Here is an 18,512-nt window from a genome sequence, read left to right on the forward strand (position 1 = left end):
CAGTGCTGCCTCTGATTAAAAACCCTCCCATGACTAGGCTGCTGCTGCTGCTGTCCTTCATGGGCCTGAGAAGCATGTAATAGCTCCACCAATCAGAGCTCAGCATAAACCTTTCAGCCTCTGACCTCCTGTGCAAAGTCTCATGGGTCAACTCCCAGTAATGCACTGCACACTTGTGCAGTCAGTGTGCCTTGGCTCCCGATGATCATCAGCATTAATCATTGTCACATTGGCAGATATGTAAAGCTGCAGCACTACCCCACTCCCATGCACAAAACCTTTAGCTAAAATATATATATATTTTTAAATACATGCCCAGGGCCGGTGCTAGGGTGTTCGGCGCCTCCCTGCAAATGTTTAATTTGCGCCCTCTCTCCCATACATAATAAAAGGACATGGCATGTACCAGAAAAAAAATGCAGTCTCACAAGGAAAGGGTGTGCCCACACAAAAATATTCAAATTACGCCACATGGTAGCACTATTTTTTTCACATTACACCTCACGTAGCACCCCTGATACTTATTAGATACCATAGAAGTGTACCTTATTCATGTCGCAACATACCGTAGTGGCCCTTATACACATAGGTTGAAATTTACGAAGATGTGAAATACACTTCACAGGTCATGTTGCTATGGGCAACCAATCACATCCTGTCTGCTATCTTCTAGAGGGTGGTAAATAAATAAGAAGTAGCTTCTGATTGGTTACCCATAAGCAACATGACCTGTGAAGTGTTTTTCACATCTTAGTAAATTTCACCCATAATGTCTACAGTAGAAGTGCTGCTTATACACATAATGCCCAAAGTAGTAATGTCACCTATACACACAATGCCCACAGTAGTAATGCCACCTATACACATAATGCCCACAGTAGTAGCGCTGCTTATACATATAATGCCCACAACAGTAATGCCACTTATACACATAATGCCCACAGTAGTAGCACCGCTTAAACACATAATGCACGCAGAAGTAACAGTGCTTATACACATAAAGACCATTGTAGTACCTCCCTCTTATACAAATAATGCCAAAGATAGTAGTCACACTTATACACATAATGCACACAGAAGTAGCACCTTTTATACACACAATGGCCACATTAATAGCGCCTCTTATACGGGATGTAGTTAACAACCTGGCGGTCAGGATCCCAGCATTCAATGTACTGCTGCCAGCATCCTGAGTGCCTTCAGAACACAGGCACCGTATCTCTGAAAGGGTCAGGATGATGATGCCAGAATACAAACAGCCGTCAACCTGATATGTGAGTATACGGGAGCGGGAGCAGGTGGCTGGCGATCGGGCGGCTAGGTTTAGGCACCAAAAATGATTAGGGTTAGGCTGCGCGGTGGGGGTTAGGGTTAGGCCCTAGCATAAATAGTTAGTATCAGGCTGCGGGAAGGGAGGGTTATGGGGGAAAGGTTATGTATCCCATTCAGGATTTCCATCTCTGCGATGCCGGCGTCTGTATTCTGACTACCGGTGCCGATCATCCATACCTATCCCTCTTAAGCACATAGTGTCTGCTGCAGTAGAAGTGTCATTTACACACATAGTACAAAAATACAAAAAGGAAGATAGTAGCGCTGGACAATATAGGATAAAAAATTCACAGGGTTTATTACACTCAATTAAAAATAGCACAAGAAATTAATAGTAATAATATGCATATGCAATGGGCTAGGCACCTAGTATGCTATTGATTTTGATGGTCCATTCCTAGTACACTGCCAAGTGTTTTTTCCAGTAAAGTGTCCAGAGTTGGAAAATATTCAAAGTGGGTATAGTTACCGCAGGGAAGTGTCCAATAGAAGATAATTAATCCTTGGTAAGGAAAGCGATAATGCTGGAGTCTTCAAGCTGTACCTTGAGACAGCGAAACGCGTCAGGATCAGGCATCTTGGCACCTTGGCACCTTCAAAGTTATCTTCGCTATCATTTGGTTCAGACCAGCCGCCACCAGAGCTGACCGTTGGTTACATCTATCTCCGCAACAATATTTGGGAATTCCATCCAAACCACCTGAAGACTCCAGCATTATATATATATACTGCACGATAGGCTGGCACACTCCCCTCTGGTTGCGTCTGCCCGGGTGCCGGCAATTGTGTTATCATATATGTAGACTATATATATATATATATATATTAGTTTGTATTAAAACAAGCCACACTCAATCAGTAGACAGAGTGCAAAGCTCAGAACAGTTCATAAGGTATATATACTATGTATTATATATTATAAAGCACATACAGCAGGAGCATTCAAAAGCAGTAGTAAAATACAAGGGTTTCAAAGAGTTAAACGTTGTCTTGAACAGTAGTGTGCTGGCTCCGTGTAGCAGCGTTTGGAGGGGGAGGACCATAGGCGTGCGCAGCCCATTTCCTTAGGGGGTGCACCATAGTGACCCATATTCACATTACACTGCACAAACTGACCCTATTCACATTATACAGGGGTTCAGCAGGTGGTGTTCCACTTGCTAAGCAGCAAAAGATTGCTACTTAGTGAGCGATCCTGAATCAGGACCCTTGTTCCCCTCACTTCCCCTCACTGCATTCTCACCTCACAGTATATGTCACACACACACACTTACTCACTGGTCCCCCAGTCTCTGCATGCACACATTACCTGCAGGCTTCAGCCAGGAGCCAGCCTGCAACAGTTCCCTAGGTAGGCTGCAGCTTCACTAGTCCGTCTCCATCTCCACCCGAGCACAGGATATGTCAGGGGCGTGGCCTAATCACAGACCTCCGTGGCCACACCCCCTTTAAAAAACCTCGTGCTGAAGGAGCCCAGCCACTGCAGCCAGCGCAGGTACTGCTAGCCAGCAGGGGGGTGGGGGGGTGCACTGTTGCTGACGGTCATTAGGAAGTGCTGCAATTGTGCGGGGGGTGCCGGTCATTAGGAGGTGCCTGTGCACCCCTGGCACCCCCTGTGTGCACGCCTATGGGGAGGACTCACCAGCATGTCAAGGGGGAGTGCAAGGAGAATAGTTCCGTAGTATCAGGAACAGAAACTGACAGCCTGTGCGGACGGAGTTTCAGGATGTCAGTGTATACGGAGAATTCCCACCTGTCCTGCACCCTCATGTAGGGACAGCCAGGACAGGAGCCAAGTTGAAAAATACAGCAGCTTCATTTTGCCGGCGCCGCTGGCTGCCCACAGTATGACAGGAGCAGCGTAAGCATAGTGCACACTGCACAGACACAGCAGCGGGGATGCAGAGGAGAGAGAGCGCCTCTCTAGTATGGCGACTCCCTGCTTTGCATCCTCTGCTGAGCGGGGAGCGCCGGCCCTGTACATGCCAACCACAGGGGGGCCCTAGCTAGAGGGGGGCCCAAGGTACTGACCCCTTTTGCCCCTGCTTTAATCCGGCCCTGGTGCTTAGTCCATATTGTAATGCAACTAGTATTAAAAGTGAATAATAGCTTGTGTGTAGCAGATGAAGTCAGCAGTAGTCCAGCTGAAGTTTAATATAGTACACCGTATATTAGGATCATAAGTGGGCAGAAATTACTGCCAGAATCTATACACAGGAAGGCAGCGTGGAGCATATGAACAATCACCTAGCACCGAATACTAGGTCTGACCATGCTTTATCGTGCTAATAGATGTAGACCAGACAGCATCTTGTGCATTGTAGGGTTTGGCCTCCACAATGCCAGGGACTTAGGCCTTCTAAGTTTTCCTGCTTCTTAGCCTCTGGACGGTTTCAACAAATATATGCAATTTTGAATACTTTAGCAACATAGTATAGGGGCACAGAAGCACAGGAGAACTGCACTTGGCAAAGAGTAATGCTGCTTTCAGAGCGCAAAACTGGCTTTGACCCTGTATTTGAAAACGTTTCCAAAAACGGGTCTGCCAGGTAAAACCCCTTTCACACCGCATCTCTTAAAACATCATATTACCGTTATTAAGGCCCTTATTCTGATCGGTGCGGATATATCCGCGTGCGTTCGGGCCGCCGATGTTTTGTGTCTGCGCATGTGCAGAGGCGTCTCTGCGCATGTGCGAGCGGGGCATACGGCCAAATCCCGCATGATATGTGATCACTCCGAACAGGGGGTGGAGAGGGGCGTGAAGGGCTATTTGGGCTCATTACCATATGCATACGCCCCCGCGTTTCATGGGAGTTCCCATGAAAACGCTGGGCGTACGTATGGTAATGCGGCCGTGACGCACGTGTAGGGGGCGGACATATGACATCGCCGGATGTCAGCTGCCCGCCCAGATCCCTGCTTTTGCACGGAAAAATGTCCGTGTGGTCTGAGGTTGCGGGTGCTGGTGGAGCACTCGGTCCTGCATTCGATGGTCTGCGACCATCGAATGATGGGGGAGGTTCCCTTAGATGGAGGAGGCGTATTCTGTGAAAAATACACGTGCGGTCCGTTCGGACAGCTTCTTACCGCATACGGACGGAGTTGCCGATCTGTATGGAAGGCGGGGTTTCACACGCACGGTCCTGGCCGCATAATCGGCTCGGGCCGCACAGATCAGAATAAGGGCCTAAGTGCGGTTTTTTATTCACTATATATATATTATTTCATTAAATATGAGTGCTCATTAAATATTCACTGCGCTGAATTTAAATACCGTTTCAGACCAGATTTTGATGCCAAAATACCGGGTCGGAAACGGGTAGGACCCTCCATTCTAACCGTTTTACAAAAACGGCTTTTGTAAAACGGTAACGTGGTCCTGCACCTTTCAGATTACCGTTTTAAAATGGTTAAAAATCTGCAAAATACCGTTTTTTAAGTGCGGTCTGAAAGGGGCATTAATGTACTAAACATCCTGACAGCCGCATGCAGCGCTGTCTAAAACTATATACTATGTGCTTCAACTTCTTTCCACAAGTTCCCCTTCATTTACACGGACGGGCATAGACAGGAGAAACCAGACGCCTCATTTGTGCAGGAACATTTATGGAGCAAATAAACACTCAGAACGACTGTAAATTCCTAAAATTGTTAGTATTACCGACCAACCGTTGTAACTTTCACTAGAAAAATGGTCTAAATACATTCCATGTGTATGTCCCCTCCGGTCTCATCCTGTATTTCCTCACCTTCCCAGTCACACACATTGTATCACCTCTCTGTACAGTACAGTATGTGTGTTCATATAAGCAACCTGCAGCTTTTAAACGCTACAAAGTTCCTCGTTCCTGCCTGAGATGTCACCAGTGGCGTGCGGTGGGTTGAGGCACAGCCTTTCCTGTCATACTAACGTATATGCTGGAGTTTTGCATATATATATATATATATATATATATATATATATATATATATATATATATATATATATATATATATATATATATATATATATATTGTTATTTTAATCATTTTTATAGTCAAAACTCTGGAGTAAAAAGTCTATGGCAGGTGAGGCAGTGCCTCACCTGGCTACATTTTCTGCACAAAATATTGGGTATATTGCGCTCTACCACGTACATGTGCTTGGTGCTGCTTGTCCTGGGGGTTGTCTGAACCCTTTTGGTAATAGCTTATACTGGAATATGGATAGCGCACTCTGGGCCTTATTTTAGTTCACTCTTTCTGACAAAATCCTTCTTAGATGGACAAAACCATGTGCACTGCAGGTGGGGCAGATGTAACTTGTGCAGAGAGAATTAGATTTGGGTGAGTTATTTTGTTTCTGTGCAGGGTAAATACTGACTGCTTTATTTTTACACTGCAATATAGCTCTAACTTTGAAGTAAAACCCCACCCAAATCGAATTCTCTCTGCACATGTTACATCTGCCCCACCTGCAGTGCACATGGTTTTGTCCATCTAAGAAGGATTTTGTCAGAAAGAATGAACCAAAATAAGGGCCTATGTGTGGATGCACAGTGTTTAGTTGGTTTTGGGGAAAGAAAAGGAGAGGAAGAGGGGGGGGGGGGGAGGGGTATCGGAAAAAAAGGGGGGGATTTGGGGTGGGTGGGACGGTTGACAAATTAACCTGGATGTCTGAATAAGGATTGGAAACAATGCGTGTGATAAATCACAATGTTTTATTGGATAAACAGGTACAATTGATTATGACTGGGTGCTCTGACAAAGCGGTAACCCCTCCGGGGTGGAGTGGGATGGATCACCCCAATTGTTTGGGGGGGGGGGGTGATGATTGCCTCCTTTCACGTGGGGGGAACTCTGTGAGGAAGGAGTGGGGGGAAAAAGATTTGTCCTTTTTGGGAAATACCAGTACCCAGGGGAGAGTAGCAGCAGACCTCAGGAAGCAAGGGTCTCACATAGACATGCCGCCTTCTGTCACCTGCTCCAGGCTACAATAGCATTTATAATAACGGAGCATACTGTTAAACTAGACAGGTCTATTTAATTTGCATTGTAGTCCTGTGAATGAATACTGACCATGTGACAGACCTGTGTGTCAGCTGCCACACCTAGTGACGTGTTACTGGTGGGAAGGGTATATTATATATACATACACCTCCTAGCCTCCTCCTTTATGGTAGTGACTGGTTAGTACATTCCAGTCACATATTCCTAGAGTATACAGGTCTCTGCATGCCCATTACCGGACACGTGGTCACAACACACAGGCAAAGCATCATACATATAAGAAGGCACCGCTGGCACACACTGTATGATATTTACAAATGACTGTTATATCGCACTAGTTTGGCCTAAAAAAAACATAAACAAAACTATTAATAATAGAAGTGCATAGGATTTCAATGTACTTCTATTAATAAATGTATTTATTTGAATTATCGATACCAAAATAGAGCATTATAGTCACTTTCATAAATTGAGCGCTGGCCAGGAATGCGGGAGGCTTGCCCACCCTTCTGGGGGTCTGGGAGGGGAGCCTCCTGGCTTTTCCAGGAAAGTAGGTAAATATGATGTTATCATACTGTACTATGTTTGTTTGTTTTTTGGTACATTGTGTTTATAGTAGAACTACAAGAACCAGCATGCACATTAATGCCCCACATGCTGGGACTTGTTGTAAGCCAAGTATCAGCATGCGGGGGAGGCCTGCTGGGACTTGTAGTTCGACTGTGACAACCAAAATGTATTTTTACTCTTTTAATTATTATTGTTTTTTTTTTTTTTTAAACACAAAAAGCATCAGGCCGACACCCACAGCCCAGGCATGGCGGGGACAGCTCCGGGCTTCAGCCGTGGAAGGGTGAAGCCTTGGGGGTGGGTGGACCCTTTTATTCGGGGGTCCCCACTCCCCAAGGTATGCCGTCCAGGGCTGACCAGCCAGGGTGATCAGGGTTCGGCCATGGCACCTTGCATAAAGAAAAAGTGTTCCACCATTGTGGCTTGACACCACTGTTGGAGCCCGATGCTGGTTCAAAAATATGGAATATGGAAGACCCCTGTATTTATGGAACCAGGACCGGTCCAAGAATCCGGGGGGGGGATGACCCACACCATTTTATTTTTACACAAATACGCACACTCCCATCGCATTTGTCTAAAAAAAATTAAAAAAAATGCACATTTTGGTTACTTAAAACCCGCTCTTGTTTATTTATTTGGGTTTCTCCCAATGGACCCACTTTTCTACTCATCGGGATGGGCCACTGCCTTGCTCTTGTATTCACAAAACTATGCTCAGTCTCTGAACTTACTAACACTCTGTTCCCTCTCTCAGATCACAACCTTGGCCCTTATTCTGGTTGGTGCGGCCGGAGCCGCACACGGTGCTCCGGCCGCACAAACCAATCCCCGCCCACGAGACGGATCGCCACGGCCGTCCGTACACGGACGGCTGGCGATCCGCATAAAAATGGTGGAGGCGTACGCCTCCACCATGGTGGGAGCTGCCCCCTGCATTCGATGGTCGTCGACCATCGAAGGCAGGTCCGCACGCCCCAGCAGCTCCCGCAAGCTGAGACCACACGGACAATCGTCCGTGTGCTAGCTTGTATGGGGGCTGAGAGCTGACATCCGGCGACGTCAGCTTTCCGCCCCCATGAGTTGCGTCATACCCTCATTACCATGCATACGCCCCGCGTTTGCATGGGAACGCCCATGAAACGCGGGGCGTACACATAGGGAAATGAGGGTATGAAGCCCCTCACGCCCCTATACGCCCCCTTTGCGGCGGACGAAATACGTCTGCGGCGAAGGGGGCTGCACATGCGCAGATTGACCTCTGCGCATGTGCAGAATAAAAACATCGGCGGTACGGCCGCACGCGGGCCGTACCGTCCGAACCAGAATAAGGGCCCTTATCGCCTGCATGCTCTCCTCCATTTCTACAAAACCAACGTCAGTTGAATCCCCCAATCTATCCAGCCCCCAGATATATTAATACTTTTAAATTTTCAAGAACTTTCCTCCTTTCTGCAACAACAGCTTGCACCTATTTCTGCTATCACTACTACCTGAACCAGACTCTTAAAATAGCCCTTGATGAAGTGGCTCCAATTACCCATCACACTCCACATTTGCCTAGATACCAACCATGGCAGTCTAAATTTTAGGTTGGGATCGTTGGGTCTACAATAACTAGGTCGACAAGCATTGGTTAGACACCACTAAGTTGACATGGGTCAAGGTCAACACAAGCATTAGGTCGACATGGGGGCTTTCACTGTTGTTTTTTAACCGAAAGTCGACATGGACACAGTTTGAAGTGCACCGCTGCGCTCGCAATTCTTCGGTCATGGCGCCTCGATAAGCTTGGCACACTATTTTATTCTCCCACTACGCCCAAGTGGATGGTAGGGCATGAAATACCGCCTGTCGGCTCAAAAAATAGTGAAAACCCCCATGTCAACCTTTTGACTATCGACCTAGCCCATGTCGACATAATGTCATGTCGACCTAGTCGTTGTAGACCTAATGACCGTATCCCCTAAATTTACGAGACACCTACAAGAACTCTCACGTAAAGTTGAATGTAAATGGTGCAAATCTCATAGTCCAATAGACTTCTCACATATAGGACTATCTACCAGTCCTATAGTTATGCCCTGGACACTACCAAACAAATATATTTCCAAACTCTCATCTCCACTCAAGCTTCTAGCTTTAAATTACTCTTTAATCCATTTAAATCATTTATCAACCCTCCCTCACCCAAGCCACCAGCCACTATTAGTGCAAAGACCTGCTCAATTTTCTCTTCTTTTGATCCCACAAATGAAGATGAAGTATCCACACTTTTTGGTTATTCCTCTATTTCCTCTCCTCTTGACCCTAAGCCCTCACAAATAAATCAAGCTCTGTCTCTTGTGCTCATCCCAACCCTTAACTAAATTTTATATTTATTTATATTCACTCTGTCTCCCAGGAACAGAGCTGCAGCTCACGGGGACTCTACGCTAACCACGCAGGGCTGCCGCGGGGACTATGCAGACAACGTAGCTTAGACTGCCACCGTGAAACTACACAAGTACCAAAAAAGTTAAATTCTGACCCATACTGTCTCATCTCTCCGTTCTCATGCCCTGCCAAGCTACTTGAGAGACTTGCCTACACTCGCCTCACATGCTTTCTTAACTCGCACAATTTATTGGACCTATTATAATCAAGATTTTGTTCCCAACACTCCACAGAGGCAGCACTGATTAAAGTAGTACTCACTTATACTTCTTTTGACACGGTTGACCACTCTCTTTTCTTACAAAACCTACAATCCCTAGGTCTTCAGGACACATCCCATTCTTGGTTCTCATTCTACCTATGTAACTGCTCTTTCAGTGTTTGTTTCTCTGCTTCCACCTCCTCTTCTCTGCCTCTATCAGTTGGAGTACCGCATGGCTCAGTCTTGAATCCTCTGCTTTTCTACATCTATACCACATCTCTTGGCAAACTAATCAGCTATTTTGGACACCACTAAAACTGTAATCCATGCTATCATCATCTCCCACGTTGTTTATTGCAATAGTCTCCTACTGATCTTCCCCAATACAGACTCTCGCCACTACAATCTCTATCATGAATGTAGCTGCGAGGCTGATCTTCCTCGCTAGACATTCAACCTTCGAAACTGCTCTGTCAGTCCCTTCATTGATTACCTGTATTTTACCGTATTCAATATAAAAATACTTTTACTTACACACAAGGCCATAAACGAAACTACACCAACGTACATCTCTTCTCTTATCACAACATATCGCCCAACTTGTCCTCTTTACAAGATCTACGTCTCTGATCTATACGCATTACTAGGCATTTGTTCGGGCTGCACCCACTCTGTGGAATGCCCTCCCACACACAATAAGTCTCTCCTCAAGTCCCCAAACCATCAAGGGTTCCCATGGAACTCACCTCTTCAGGCTAGCCTATCAGATTCCAGAACCGCCCACATAACCCTCATAAACCTTTCCTATCCAATTTCATCCCCACTGTACAGCACAAACATGCTCCTTTATATTCTCTCTCACCTTTCCATCCTCCTGACCCCCAGGCCAACATCGCTGGGTCACCGTATCAGTCAGCCCACCAAGAACTTTTGGGATCTGGTGGAGAATTATGACAAAGGATAACACCTATCCTTGTGTATCAATGCCTATTTCCCTACAGATTGTAAGCTTGCGTGCAGGGCCCTCATACCATTTTGATTGTCTGTACCTACCCAGTTTGTTTTTCAGTATTTCCAACTGTAAAGAGCAACAGAACTTGTATAAGAAACTTTTAGTAAATAAATAGTGTTTAGGGTAGACGTAGACTAGATGGGCTAAGTGGTTCTTAACTGCCGCCAAACTGTAAGTACTATTAGTGCAAGCGATAACACAATCTGCAGAATAATGATGCTATCTATGAAAAATGTCAGGCCCACCTCATCTAGGGCCTGATTCTGGTTCACTCTTAGAGGCAAATTCCTTCTCAGATTGACAAAACCATGTGCACTGCAGGTGGCGCTGAGAGAATTAGATTTGGGTAAGTTATTTTATTTCTGTGCAGGGAAAATACTGACTGCTTTATTTCTACACTGCAATATAGATCTCACTTAAAAATAAAAAAACCCACCCAAATCTAACTCTCTGCACAGGTTACATCTGCCCCACCTGCAGTGCACATGGTTTTGTCCATCTGAGAAGGAATTTGCCTCAAAGAGTGAACCAGAATAAGGCCCCTAGTCATCCAGTTGCGTGAATAGTGGAAACTTGGATTCCAATGACTGAGTTTCTGGAGGTTACCATTCAAAACATGTACAAAAAGGAATATTGGGTGCTGAAGTAAAAGTATTCCTCCATGACCGCGGTTATGTTTTCAATATGTCTTTAACTTCCTGAACCTTTTCTCTCATTTGTGAGTATCACAACCAGCTCTGGTATGCTGCCTGCACATAGGTAAGGAATGCACAGTAGGTATCAATTTCACAACTTCCCAAAAGTGAAACTAGCTTACACTGGAATAGTAATGCTGCTTTCACATTGCAGAAATGGGTAATGACACAGTATTCTTAAATGGGACTTTAAAATGGGTCTGAGCCTTGAGACCTTTCACATTGCAGGTGAAAACCGTTTTAAAAATCATTTAATACCATTCAAACATTCAACCCGTTTGACCCCCAAGGGACACGTTTCAAGCCATTGAAATAGAGCCATTCACACTGCCTAAAAAACTGCTTTAAAACGTGTAGGACTCTGCTTTTTAACAGTGTTGAAATACCGGTTAACTTTAACCGGTAAATCAACTCTGGCACTTTCCCACTGCAGCCTTAAACGTTTTAAAATGGAAAAAAACCGGCAATATACCGTTTTAAAAGTGCGATGTGAAAGGGGTATTACAGTGGGCAGTAGTTTGTTTTTTTGTTTAGTTCCCTTCCCCGCTGCGGGATCCGATGGATCTTTGGTACAGGAGTGACGATCTCCGGCTCCGATCCGATGCACACAGGATCGGATTAGGAGGTTCAACACATGCAATTTGGGCCTCAGAATAGGATGAAAAGGGCCCGATTTGCACTAGTGGATGGGGCCTTAAGTTTATCTTATACCCCTTTCTCACTAGAAAAATGCAGTGACTTACCCGGGAATATGGCCCAGGATCATGCCGGGCCATTCCCAGGTTGGCCCCTTTCACACCAGAAAAGTCCCTGCATTTTCTGGTGTGTGAAGGGGCGGGAAGGAGGCCGTCAGGAGGCATGCTGGTGGTGGGCAGGCGGCTTGAGTGCGGCGAGTACTCACCCCTGTTGCTGGTCCTCGGTGCAGGCCGGGGATCCACATAGGCGGCGAGCGCAGATGACAGGTCAGACGGTGGGTGCAGATAATGCAGCTCTCTGGCAGCAGTGAGGGTAGCAGAGAGCTGCGTCATCTTCATCCTCCGCCTTTCCTGTCATTTGCGCCCACTGCATGTGTGAATCACTGGCCTGACAGCACACCGAGGACCAGCAACCCGGGTAAGTACCCCCTATCCCTTTCACACCGGCCAGGTCCCCGGGAACAACTCTGCTCCATAGCATTTGGCCCGGGAACCTAACACACCAGCGCTAGTCGCGTGTTGTTCTGGGGCCCAACCCCGGAAATTAGGCTGGTGTGAGAGGGGTATAAGTAAGACTCAAAGATCTTCTTTAATAGGAATAGTGCAATTTCTGATTGTTTATAAATAAATAAAGCTCTTCCACTGTACAACAAATGTATACTGGACCCAAATAGGTTTCCAAACCAACAACATTTGGAATGCAAGGCTAGACTAAAAAACACAGAGTGCAAGAAGATCTTACACATCCTTATGTAAATCAACTTGAATTTTATAAACCATACACCCAGAAATTCACCAGCTGTTTTAAAATACAATATTAATGATGTAAATGTAGGCTTCATGACGTTCAGTCTTAAGCTGCTGCCACACAAGCTAAAACAAACAACAAAATCTCACACCAGTGCATTGTGTCTAGGCAGTGGCGTAAGTTCGTCCCAGGTGCCCGGAGGCAAGATAAATATTGGTGCCCCCCCCCACAGCTCCTTATATAAATAAATGTATGTATGTATATTGTGTTTAATATAAAGAGACTGAAATCTATGGTCCTGCTAGAAATGCGTCAGCCACAAAAGCCATAGCTGTCAATGAGCGGATTCAAACTTGTAGGGGAGGAGAGGTGCCCCCTTGGGAGCAGAAGCCCAGCAGCAGATGACTCCATTGCCTCCCAGAGTTACACCTCTGCATCTAGGGCAGTGATGGCTAACCTTGACACTCCAGCTGTTGTTGAACTACACATCCCTGAATGCCCTGCATCGGTTTTTCTATTTGGCCATGCTAAAACTTATGCAGGGCATGCTGGGATGTGTAGTTCAACAACAGCTGGAGTGTCAAGGTTAGCCATCACTGGTCTAGGGCTCTCTGCACCATATCTATATAGTTTCCTGGTCCAGCGCACAAATAATGCATATTTGTAGCATCATGACACTACTTTAGTCCAGCTATAACAAGGACAAAAACAGACTTGGGTCGGTTATGTAATAGGTTCCGATTTTACAGAACCAGTGAGATTTTACCAAGATTTCTGATCCTTTAAGTCCCAGTCAGTTATAAGGGTGGTTCAGCCGAGATACATATGGCTGACTGGCAGTCAGAATACCGATGCCAGAATCTTGATGGAGGGAATCCCGACAGGTACTGAACACCGGCATCCTGACTGGTTGCCAGGATGTTAACCGCATATCGTTCGACCAGCTAACTAATTAGTGCTTTAAATCTAGCAGCAAAAACTGGACTCTTTAACCCCCTTGTTACATTAGTGCAGTCTGATGACTGACTGATAAGGGACGATTACAATTTTCTATCCCGCCACTAGATGGTGCAATTAAAAATTGTTGCTCCATTCGTGTGCAAATAGCCAAAGCGGTGACAAATTAAGGTGCATACACACGGGGCAATATGATCGCTAGCAATATATTGCTCAGCAATCATATTGCCCCGTGTCCCGCACTCACTGGGGCCGTAATCATTTATTATCGCATGCAACCTTCACTTGTTTGTTCTGGGTATGGGTCATTAGGTTGACAGTCAAAAAATGAAAAAAGGTCAACATGCGATAAGTCGACATTGTCAAAGGATTGACTTGAAAAAGGTTAACATAAGTTTTTCACTTTTTTTGGTGTCTATCTCGACATAGGTTTACAGGGACATCGTATAAGTATACAGCATCTCCTTGCTGCGCTCTCCATGTTTCGGGCACACTATTACAGTCTCCTATGCCCGCTTGGGTGGTATGTAACAAAAAAAAAAATAAAAAAAAAAAAAAAAAAAAAATCACAAAAAAAATTATGTTGACCTTTTTCCCTGTCGCCCATTTGTTTGTGTCAACCTAATGATCGCATACTATTTGTTTTAGGCACCTCCTTTGTAAGCTCTAACAAAAAAAAAAAAAAAGTTATTGAAAATACCGTTAGCAAAATACTGTTGACCCCACTCAAGAAGCCCTCGAACTGAATCCCCCCTATCCATCCATGTGTCCCGACTAACATATCACAGTGCCCCAACCTACAGTGGCCCTTATGGAGACATACACAGTGACAGATAAAGACCATGGGAAAATTTACTAAAGCTTCTACAAAAAAAACACACAACACAGGGATATTGCATATAGCAGCCAACTGGTATCATTATGCAGGGAGTCACATAGTACAACAAAAATACATAAACCTATATATTTATTTTAGCAGAATTATATCACTTTCCCAACAGTTCCAGCTCAGTGTGACATCTGCAAATTGTATCTAAAATGGCCGGGCAAAGGCAATATACAACTACTATCTTTACTGATCTCACCTCACAACCCACAGAGCTACCGAGGAACGTTAGGGAAGATGGTCTACTACTGTAATCACAGATTCTGCAATGTCAGGCAGAACACAGCTCAAAACTGATTTATTAATCCGATTTGCACGGGACCTTGCTTCGGATTGGATGTGAAACACACGATTTGGACACTTTTCACCAGATTTCCTGGCCCAATCCCATACCGCCCAACTTTGGAGGAGTCGGAAGCGGTACGCAGCTGCTGCGCGCCGCGCATCGAAAAAATTTGGTGGGCGTGGCCTAATTTGGGGCGTGGTCTATACTCGCTGCTCTCCCGCGAGGCCACGCCCCATTTTGCCGCTATGGGGGGCATGACCCAGAGGCTCTGTGAGCCTCTAGCCATGCCCCCAGCCCCCTGGCTATGGGAATAGACGCTGTGCGCATGCGCACAGCGTTTATTCCCCGCTGCTTATCAGCCAACAGGGGGGACTCCCAACAGCCCCCCCCTCACCGCGGGACACTGCCGGCCGCGGGAGGGACAGCGGGACAGGCCCTGATAATCGGGACTGTCCCGCTGAATTCGGGACTGTTGGGGGTATGCAATCCATTCGAAAAAAGGGTGAAAAGTGGCCAAATCGCACTAGTGTATGTCCAGCTTTACTATGTAAAATTACAGCAGAACTTGCAAAATAGTGGAAAGAGAACAGACCACTGTACTAATATGGCTACATACAATAGTACATAAATCTATTATCCTTTATATGGTGCCACAAGGGTTCTGCCAGCTCCCAATTACAGAGTACATAAACAAAAACACAGCGAGTTAAGGTGCATACACACTGTACAAATTTTTTGACCAATTTCGTTCATTTTGTCCCTTCAGTGTGTATGCGACAATGTAGATCTGCCAATCATCACATGATCTACTCTACTGAGTAATAAGACAGTGTAGTGAGGAATGTACAGTCTATTGAAACAGCGGAGCAACACCTCTGCTGTCCACTTTACTATCAGTAACTACAATGGCAGATGAGATCCTGTCAGTACATGTAATGCTGCTAATCCAGTTTTATACCCATGGCTGCACCTTAGGTCTCTAATCCATAAACAACATAGGTAGGTAACAAAAGTGCGCACTTACCTGGACCTAGAACCAGATGTAGTGTTTATCCAGCACCTTTATTCTTGATTCCTCCAACTTCTGCAAGCACAGGACTCATGTCAAGCAGGGAAGTAGTAACAAGACACCCAGCTGCTACAGATTGGATGGGAGCCTTGTGTACTGCTTATACACCCCCTCATCCTGCAGACAGGATCAGATCCTCCCCTCCCCAAACTGCTGCAGGCTCCTTTGTGTATGAAGTTTAGAATTGTTGTCATTTAACTCTTTGTACCACAGGTATGGGTGATTGGGAGGAAACCTCGCTCGGCAGTAACTACTGTGTTTGATGCATTTATCAGAACAGAAGCAGTCACTAATCAGATTGCAACTAAAAACATGGATGTTTATTGTTAAAGGCTGGATACACAGTAATACTGATTTCAGACTGCGAACCGGCATTTGCGGTAAAAACGGCTCTCGGCGACCCGTACGGTGACCAACTCATCCCTTTAATCCGGGACACATATTAATTACACCATACCCTCCAACATTTCACAGCCAAAAATAGGTACACTTGAAACACAAAAGAGGTGTGTCTTTAACTCCAATGGGCGTGTCAATTACAGGGGGCGTGTCAATTAGAGGGGGCATGTCCTTGAGTGTAGTGAACCCCACCATATACCTCTTATGCAAAGTATGCAACACAATAGTAGACCCCCTTATACTGTTCTTGTCCCTTACACATTATGCCATATGGAATAATCCTATTTTCACAAAGATTGAGTAAAAATTCACATATTACACAGAATAAGCCATAATTCGCATAATGCCACACAGAATAAACCATAATTCACACAGGAGTCAAAATTTACGTTATGCCACCTGAAGTGAGCCATAATTCACAATATGTCACACGGAATAAGTCAAAATTCACAAGCAATGATTAAACATTCACATTATTCCACAGAGAATAAGTCAAATTCACATAGACTGAGCCAAAATTCACATTATTCTACACAGAATGGTCCAAAAATCACATTCTGCCACATAGTAGGAGCCACAACTCACATTACGCCACATGGAGTGGGCGGCGCCACAACAGGGACTTTGTCGTGGGGACGCAGGGACATTGTCGGTGGGGAGAGACAGATCACTAGGGAGGGATAGAGAGAAGTATGGTGGGATAGAGACGCAGGTGCTAGGGAGAACAGAGAGATGCAGGGCACTAGAGAGGCGTAGGGGGCTAGAGAGAGGGCAGAAAGATGCAGGTTGTGGTGGAAGCTGGGGAAATTAGGAATTAGTACTGTATTAGGAGGTAGGAGGGGAGGAATGTACAATAGAGAGGGGGCGGAGCCATGTGTGTACCTTGTTCTTGCAGGGGCTGGAGTGGCTGTCATAGATGCGGCCAGAGCTCAGTCCAGCCCCAGCCCAGCCCAGCCCAAACCACAGCCCGACTTACGCTGCCGCAGTGCCGTCACTGCTGCTAGTCCCTCCAGTAGCTATTTCAACTATGGCTCCTGTTCATGAGCCAATCAGAGCTCACCACCCGGCAGCCAAAATCACCACGGCAGCTGGAACATGGCTGGTGGCCTGTGCCGCATTTCAAATAGCCGCTGACTGGGTGGGAAAGCCTGCACTGCGCAATGAGCTGTGCATCGCTCTGTATAGAAGCGAGCGCAAGGGGGCGGGGATTCATGTGGCCTGAGACACTAAGTAACAGAGTGGCCCTGTGGGACAACATATGGCACCCCCCCCCTACTTAATAAATAAGTATATTTAATATACTTATTGAATATGCCAGCAGCCCACCAAGCCACCATTTCACATGAGCTGCTGCCTGCAGCTCACGTGACATGGTGGCTTGGAGATCTGCTGGCATATTAAAATAAATAAGTATATTTAATATACTTTTATTTAATAAATATAAGTATATACCAGACTAGAGCAGAGCACCAAGCCACCATGAGCTGCAGCCAGACAGAGCAGGATGGTACGTCACACGGATTTTATATTTGTCAAGACTGTGTGGAGATCATTTAGTCTGCAGCCTAAGCGGGCAGCCACACAGACTCTGTTCTGAAGACGGGCCAGGAGGATCCTCCGATGCCACAATCCCCCCAGTCACGCACGCCGGGGCTGGCCTGCCATGGTGCCACCGCACCACTCTCCCTCAGACAGATTTGCGCCTAGAGCCTGAGGGAGGGCTGAGCATTCCACAGTGACTGTGCGCAGTGTGCGCGGGCGGGCGCGTGACGTCATGACGCATGGCACCGGGCCGCGCAATGCACTATTGGGAACAGGTGGGGGAGAGCCAGGGTGCCGGTGGCCGCGCACCACAGGCATGCAGATGAGAGGAGCAGACACTGAGCCGGGGCCCGGGAGCCAGAGGAGCCGCGGCAAACAAGAGAGTGAGTGCTGAGCTCAGCTGAAAATAAATGCATATAAATCGGTACATTCGGTACAATTATAATTTGCCGGTACAGACTGTTAAAAAACGGTACTGTACCGGCAAATTCGGTACAGTTGGAAGGTATGTTACACAGGTTCTGTGGCAGTTTAAAACCAGGTGAAATGGAGTCTTGAGGTGTGGCAGTTTAAAACCAGGTGAAAGCCAGCCACAGAACCTGTGTAATTAATATGTGTCCCGGATTAAAGGGATGAGTTGGTCACCCTAACGACCCGGCTTATTGACGGGTCGCTGACGTCATCCTAGGGG

The 18,512-nt window shown here is 46.1% G+C and overlaps 1 protein-coding gene across 1 annotated transcript in view; it reads right to left on the reverse strand.

Moving 5' to 3' along the window:
- LOC146035989 (G-protein coupled receptor 4-like) overlaps window positions 1–16,032 on the reverse strand; it is a 57,064-nt gene extending 41,032 nt beyond the window's left edge. Inside the window, exon 1 of the mRNA XM_083159726.1 lies at window positions 15,836–16,032. The gene's annotated coding sequence lies outside the window, so the exon portion shown is untranslated. The remainder of the gene's footprint in view (window positions 1–15,835) is intronic.
- Between the last annotated feature and the right edge of the window lie 2,480 nt (window positions 16,033–18,512).

Source organism: Crinia signifera, chromosome 9 (assembly GCF_055691185.1).
Source record: "Crinia signifera chromosome 9, ASM5569118v1, whole genome shotgun sequence".
NCBI classification, from domain to species: Eukaryota; Metazoa; Chordata; class Amphibia; order Anura; family Myobatrachidae; genus Crinia; species Crinia signifera.